The sequence below is a fragment of the Talpa europaea genome, assembly GCF_964194135.1.
Source record: "Talpa europaea genome assembly, chromosome: 3".
Classification (NCBI taxonomy): Eukaryota; Metazoa; Chordata; class Mammalia; order Eulipotyphla; family Talpidae; genus Talpa; species Talpa europaea.
This window is the reverse complement of record NC_140069.1, coordinates 98478761-98487067: the sequence shown is the minus strand read 5'-3', so window position 1 is coordinate 98487067 and position 8307 is coordinate 98478761.

Below are 8307 nucleotides of genomic sequence, written 5' to 3'. Positions count from 1 at the left end.
CGGAGGAGGGTCCCACATGGCGCACAGACCTCTCCTGCCGCCCGCTGCTCCCCTCAGCAGTGTACTTCGGTCCTTCTGCCTGTTCTGCTCCCTGCTCTGGCTCTGGTGAATTCTCTCACCCTCCCGCGCTTCTCACTGTACCCAGTGCTTGTATAAATAAATAAAAACAAATCTTTAAAAAAAAAATCATCTTCAAATTCTACCATGGATGTATTTGAGATTTAGATTAGGAGTGGTTTTGCTTATAGGTCATATGTGAATCATTGTCATCAGAAATGATAAATTCATTCAATCGGGGTCATTCATCTAAAGCCAGGGCCCCTAATCCCTTAAAGTCTCCATGGAAGACCATTAGAGAGTCGGACCTCTTGGAATTGTACAATGGTAGAGAACCAATTATTACTGAAGACTGGACTTTCATTAGTTTTTTCAGAGGTTAGTGATCCAGGAAGGGTTAATGATCAACTGAATTGATGGCTTGTGGGTTATTTTCCATTGCCCCAGTAGGTAAAAGGCACTTGAAAGTATACTGCATATATTTTTTTAATATGGGATTCTTTTTTAATTGCAACTCAAACTTCCCCCATTCATATTGAAAGACCTCCCACTGAAGCCCATGTCTTTGCTGTCAGCAAGAAAAGGTTTATTCTGTTTCTGCTGGCATATTATGAGATATCTTTAGAACAAGATACGGGAAACCTTTGTTAAGTGTAATCTGAGTCTTGGATAGGCAATATATAATTTGTTTGTTTAGACAGGAATTAAAAATAAAAAGTGGTGTGCGTGTACTTTTTCTTCCCCCCTATATTCCCCTGAACACCAGATGTATTATTTGCAATTTTTTTCTTTCCATACATCTTTTTTTTTTGGAACTGAAAGTAAATTTCCCTTAGTGTTTTGTCCTGCATTTCTCCTTCACCTTTGATCTCTATTTACCTTCTCTTTTGACTCCTTAAGTTTCCTCATAAAGAATGCATGTTATTTTCCTGCCTTTATCATTAACTTTGCCTTCACCTTTAATTTATCCTTATCTTGCCTCTGGGAGCCCAAAGAGATGAGGACTGGCTTTTGGAATTTGCTTAGTTTCTGTACACAGATGTATGAGGATTAATAATAGCAAAGAAATATTACGTGCACATAAGGGAAAATAGCAAATGAAATTCAAAGACTTGCTAATTGAGTCACTCCATACAATTTAAAGCTTAATGAACAAAACATAAAGAATCAAAGATGATTATTTATGCTTTTTGAATCAGAAAGATTTTTTTTTAAAAACAGGTGCAACTTGTAATTAAGCTCAGATGACCATGAAAGGGAATTCATCAAGGTTCACTGGTTTGGCAAACCAGCTTTGAAGCACCAGGCTAAAAAATGGAATCTCCTTCCTTGATAGGTTCTTATTCCTTTTTTTTTTTTTTTTAAATATGTGATATTTCAGAGAGATTTATTCCTTTGGCATTAAACATAGACAGATTCTGAAAACTTTATGACACTGTAGAAAAATAATTCTTAACTATTGTGAGAACATGTTACTTTGTGACAAAACTCATTTACATTCATTTTTGTTTAGCACAGGAATTTAAGTTTTGTACAACCCGACTTAATCACTTTATAGGTGGGGGTGGGAGATGAAGTCACAATGGGATGGTCTTTACAGCATTATGCAGCAGTATGATGACAAAGTTGGTGACAAAGTTCAAGACTTCAAACCCTGCTGCCGTCATTTCTCATTATACCATATTGTTTGCATTCATTAGAAAGAGGAAAAAGTAGACTATTGAAGGAAACAGATTTCACACCTTGTAAATTAAACCACAATGAGTTACACCTGCCTACCAGCATGGTAAAAATTGAAAAGGCTGACAATACCAAATGTTGGAAAGATATGGAGTATCTGGAGATGTCTGGTATGGCTGCTGGAACTATAAAAAGAGCAGTTTGGCAATTTCTAATGTTAAATACATTACCCTGTGGCATAACAGTTCTGCTACTCAACAGAAAGGTCTGCATAGGAATTTTCTTAGCACCTTTGTTATAACTGAAAACTGGAAACAGCTTATATTTTCACCAGCTGGTGAAAACTGTGGTATGCTTATATAATGGGGTATTACTCATTAATGAAAAAGAAAGGGCTGCTCATACAACCAACAGCATGATTAGAAATCAAAGACATGTTGAGAGAAAGAAGCAGATTTGAAAAAGAGCATTTTCTGTATGATTCCAGCTCTGAAGTCCTGAAACAGACAGAATTAATTGGTAATGGAAGAAATAAGAGAGATGAGGTGAGCATGGGACTTGAATGCATAAAAGCATGAGGGAACTGTTTGGGTGAGGAAAATACTCAACTGTTGTGTTTGCGTAAGTTTATACATTTGTCCAGCCTTTATCAAACTATACTCTAAAGAGGTTCATTTTATATAAATATATTACACCTCAAAAATTGATTTAAAAAAAGAGTATAATGAGAAAGTATAAGGTGTTGAAGAACAAAGGACAATTGATAGAAAATATAAAACGTTTTTACCATAGCATTGAAGTTTCTCTGGTACTATTTTCTCTCTCAAAATTATGGTCCTTTTGTTACTGTCCCACTGCAACTTGTTTGAGAACACAGATATAACTACAAGCAAGTGTACTGTTGTGAAAAAACTGAACAATCCACCCATACATATTTCCATAAACAAATTTCTTCTGTGTTTGAGGATATTTTGCCAACTTAAGCAGTAATCATGGGGATCATTTAGACTTTCAGTTATTAATTCTTCTTTCATTACCAAAATTTTACCAGCATAACTATATATGTAAATAAAATAATACCCAAAGAAATGCCAAGTGCTTTTCTGTTCTCCAGGAGGAAGTTTAGAGGATTTGTATACTGAGTAGGTTGAATTTATAGCCACATTCTCTGCTAAAAAATATAAAAATAGAAACATTGGCATCACAGTTGGTGTTCTGAGTCATATTTTAAATCATGTAAGCCTGTAGCTTAGCAAAATGCTATTCAGAAAACTCTGAACTGCATACACAATGTATCTTCGTCTTGCCAACTCTCCTGCCAGCTTCTAATCCAGTGATTTCTTTGAGCAATGTCTAAGACTAGAATTGAAGTCATATGGGTTCTCTTGAAATAAGTTCTAGACATAAGATGAAAGTAGTATTGCTTCTGAGTCAAAGATTCCCAAGAGCTTTTTCTTGTGTTGAGAACTATTCAGGAACCCAAGTCTCACTGTGGACAATCTAATGGAATAAAAATTAGTGATTATGTTTATTCAGTTTTCTCTTGTTTCAATAAAATAAAATAGGGTCTCCAGTATTCTTTGTTTCAGTTTTGGCTACATTGCTTTCTCATGATGCATTTATTAGTTCATTTATAGAAAATTTGTTAGTATCATATGACAGAGATTTCACAAGGTTACAGGATATAAGGATTAAAAAAAAAAAAAAACAGCTTCTGTCCAGCAGTAGCTTACAGTTCAGAAAGAAGATAGACATGCAAAGAAATACTTTTACGTAAATAAAAAGATTTTAGACTAAGGTATGAACAAGGGGAGTCTGGTGTGTGTCAGCCTGAGAATTTTAAGTCTGTACGGTCTAATGTATCATTTAAGGCCAGTGTTTCCTTATTGATTATCTGTCTGGATGATCTATCTATTGATGATAATGGGAGTATTAGTCCCCAACTATTTTCTGGTTGCTGTTGATTTTTCCCTTTAATATTTGCCTTATGCATTTAGGTGTTCTTTTGGGTGATTAACATTTACAAATGTATCTTCTTGTTTTATTGATCCCTTTATCACTGTGATCTTCTTTATTTCATATTATTACTTATGACTTAGCCTTAAGTCTATTGTGTCTGAGATAAGTATAGTTATCCTAACTTTCTTTGGGTTTCTATTTGCATGGAAGATCTTCATACATCCCTTCACTTTCAGCCTCTGTGTGCCTTACATTTGAAGTGAGTGTCTTATAGGCAGCATATAGCTGGGTCTTGGTTTTTCATCCATTTAACTGTTCTATGTGTTTTGCTTGGAAAATTTATTCCATTTACATTTAAGTAATTATTGATAGGTTTGTACTTATTTTCCTTTTGTTCATTGTTTTCTAATCATTGTTTTTTTCTTCTTCTCTTGCATAGGTCTTCCTTTGTACCTTTCTAATTTTCTATAGTGGTGTGCTTAGATTCCTATCTGTTTATCTTTTGTGTATCAGGGAATGTTTGGATAGAAAGCCTCCTTTGAGCTACAACTTGGATGGTGGCTACTCTACCTTGCTGAAAAAGGGATCAGAGGTGACTGCTCTCAGAGATGGTCTTTGGGGAACTGCAAGTAGATTGGTGTTGCTGGAAGATATGAGGTAGATAGCTATGGAAAATGGGACTTATATATAGTAAAGAAGACTTGAGACCTCCTCTTATGAATCCATAGTCTTTGTTCCTGTGCATTTTGATCATATGAAATATATTTAAAAAGTGTTTCTATCTGGATTCCAGAGCTATTGAATTGGAACCTTCAGAAAGAAGACCTAAGCAGGTGTTTTTCTTCCATAATGTCTATTTTTCTTCCATAATATTTTTCTTCCATAATATTTTCATCCATAATGTCTATGGATGATTCTGATTTGTAGCAGGTTTATTATTATTTGTAGGTGATGAGTATCCACTGAAGAAATTTGAGCAGGGACATGATATGACCTCACATAATTGAACTGAATATGAACTGCTGCCCATCTTGTAAACACTGCTTCTGTAGGTGGAAATAGGTCACCATCACTTCCTCAATTCAGAACATCTGCAGGGAACTTGTCCCAGATATAAATAACAGCTTCTGGTTATCACTGCATACCAAGACATGTTACAGGATCCCTCTTAGTAATTGTGTCTGCCTCTTCATCATACCACTGTAAAACTGAAGGCTGGTAAGGTTTCTCTCTAGCGCTATTTAAGAATCATTTTAATGAAACAGAATAAGATTTTATCTTTCTAACTCCATGTGTGCCATCCTGTCTTAAAAGTGATCCATGGAAATCAAACCAGCTATTTTATTCAACCTTTTCTGTGTCACAAATATGGGTAAAAGAAGGGCTGTGGTGTCGGACATGTTAAACCAGCTAGGTCTCTGACCTCTAACATTAATGTGCAAAGGAGAAAGCCTGGTATAACTACACTCTTAGTAGAACCCACCTCTGTCCTGCTTTTATCCTCTATAGGTTATCTCTAATGCTATTTGCTACAAACAATGATAGAGAAAATCAGTGAATGTTCCTATCAGAATAGAACCCCTCACTACATTTTTAGCTTTGAGAAGCTGGAAAATGACAGAGAAAGGTTTCTTCCTGAAGAGTTTAACTCTGAAGGAAAGTCATGCTTGTAGAACTCATTTGAGACTTTTCGGTGCATCTTGCCTACTAACCACTTGGAAGGAAGAGAGTAGTTATTAATTGAGAGTTCCAGCAAGGAGAGATGTGGAAACTGTATACTGTATATACTCTATCTTCAAACTATACTCTATACTGACCTCCTCACCCTTTATCTACACAGGTTTCTTGGGTTTATGTTGAAACGGTAACTGAGGAGAGTTTGGTATTGTAGTATCTATAACTAATGAAGAGTCTGCCAGAATAATTTCCATTTAGCTGTTGTATCATTTTCATTGGACCCTGTGTTCACATATTAAGTATTTAAAACACCAAATTCTGGGGTCATGCTCCTCAGTAGTCTTTAATGATAATTTAAATGTTAATTATATGTATACTTGCGCTGTGTCCTTATGTTATAAAAACCCAAAGGCATATATAGAGAGGATAAATTTGCTTTGCCTCCTCCCTTGCCCCTCTGGCATATACATGTATATGCACCTAAAAATGAAATTAAAAAGAGAACACCAAAAGCAAATATATGATATGTGTTAGCACTAAATAAGGGAAAACAACTTGAGCCAGGACTAGTCTGATTCCTGGCAGAATCTTGAGCAGCACAGCTAGAGATCTAAATAGCCCTACAACATGTTCAACATGTTGTTGAACATGGAACTACCTCTGAAGACCATCAGCTTGATGAGCACCTGATTAACATGGAGATACCAAAACATTTAACATGGAATTTCTTGCCTTAAAAATGTAATCAGTTGCCCATCTGGGTATCAGCACTGATTAAATCCAGCCTGTTGCACAGTGGAAGAAATGTTTAGTAAATAAATAACAATATTGGGAGATGCTTACCTGGGTGACTGCAGTTCTTTGAGGTGGTCATTTTATGCAAGAAGCCATTTTGGGTTACAGAGTATGATTGTCCCTAAAACATAGTGAGGGTTAGGGGCACAAACCCCTTGTGCAGTTGAAAATCTGAGTACAACTTTTGAATAGCCCAAAAGTTATCTATACTATTAATAGTCTGTTATTGACCGGGAGCCTTATGGATAATACCAGATAAACAGTCGATAAGCACATCTTATATGTTGTATGTATTATATACTGGATTCTTACAATAAAGTAGCCTCAAGAAAAGATAGTGTTATTAAGAAAATCATAAGGAAGAGAAAATACACTTACAGTACTGCCTGTATTTATCAATACAGTCAGCTTATGGCATTGTTTATAAGTACATTTGTGTTTAAGTGGACCTGTTCAAGGCCATGTTGTTCAAGGGTCAGCTGTAACAGACAAGTCACCAGAGAAAAACAGGTACAAAAGGCTGTGGAGTGAGACTCTCACTACTTTTTATCTCATTCATTTTATTTTAAGTGATCAAATATACCACCTTAGATTTATTCTTATTATAAAAAATGCCCAAAATTCAGAAAATTATTAAGAAACAGAGGGGGAAACCCATTTATTTGTCATGCAAATGTAGCCCTTGGTCATCTCTGTGGGTATTTACTGTCATCTCTACCTTCAGTATGGATTTTTATATAGTTCTATGCTCTTTCATAATTAGCATTTTTAAATATGAACCATTTGCATGTTTAAAGGCAAGTTACTCATTGTTTGAAATAATATATTCATCTTAATTTGCTATCTTTTCCTTTACTGTTGGGTATTAAGGTTGTATTCACTTTTCCCCTACTACAAATATTACTACAAATATTGAATCAAAGGGTAAGAATATCCTACAACATTTTGAGCTGTTGACAGGTTTCCCAACTGTTTTTACCAATTTATATGGCTACCAGCAATATTTGTCAAAATTTGTCAATACTTTCTCTCACTGGATATTGATATTTAAAATTTCTTCTCTAGGGTCTCCCTGGTGGCACAAGGGGTTAAGTCTCAGCACTATCAAGCTATCAGCAGCCACTGTAGCTTGAGTTCGATTCCCAGTCAGGGAGGTGACCCACATGGGACAGCAGACCTCTCCTGTTCACCCGCTGCTCCCCTCAACAGTATATTTTAGTAGATCTTTCTGTTCTTCTCCCCACTCTGTCTCTGGTGAATCCTCTCGCACTCCCCCCTATCTGTACCTCTGGTCTAGACCCCAGTTCTTGCATGCAAAAATAAATAAAAATAAATCTTTAAAAAAAATTAAATAAAATAACTTCTCTAATTTCATGGGTAAAAGTAGTATCTGAGGCCCTCCCTAGTGGTGCAGGAGGTTAAGACACAACCTATGAAGCCCTCCACAGCCATTGCTGCATGAGTTCGGATCCCTAGCCAGGGAGCAACCCACATGGCGCAGCAGACCTCTCCTAACTTGCCCGCTGTTCCCCTAGGCAGTGAGTTCAGTCAATACACCTTTTCTGTTCCCCATTTTGTCTCTGGTGAATCCTCTCTGTGAGTTGTGAATCCCCTGCAACTCTAGTCTGTACACTAATTCTTGTATGTATAAATAAATAAATCTTTTTTTTTTTTTAAAGTAGTGTCTGAGACTAAGTCAGGTAAAGCAGAGTTTGGTGGGCCAGTGCAAGGGTAGCCCAGAGCCTGAGGCAGACACAGGAAGCCCAGCTGGAACCTGGCAGGCCTCTAACAGGACAGACATCCTTTAAGGTCTTCCTTCCCTGAACCAGATTGCCCACCCTCCTTGGATTCTTTGTCTGAGTTGTTTCTCTTTGTGTGTCCGTCACTTTGCCTCTGGTTCTGTCTATTGCTTGTATATGCTTCCTGTCTGTATGTCTCACTCTACTTTTCTTTTCTCTGTGTCTCTGGTCTGCCTGTTTCTGGTTGTCTGTCTCTCTCTTTCTCTGTCTTCTGCCCTATGAGTCCATTCTCTCATCTCTGCTTTTCCTGCACATAGTTAAAAATAGTTCCCCCAGCAGCCCCACTTGTCTGCCTCCACCTTTGTGTTTACCTTCCGGATTCTGGACTAAAAATCTGGTT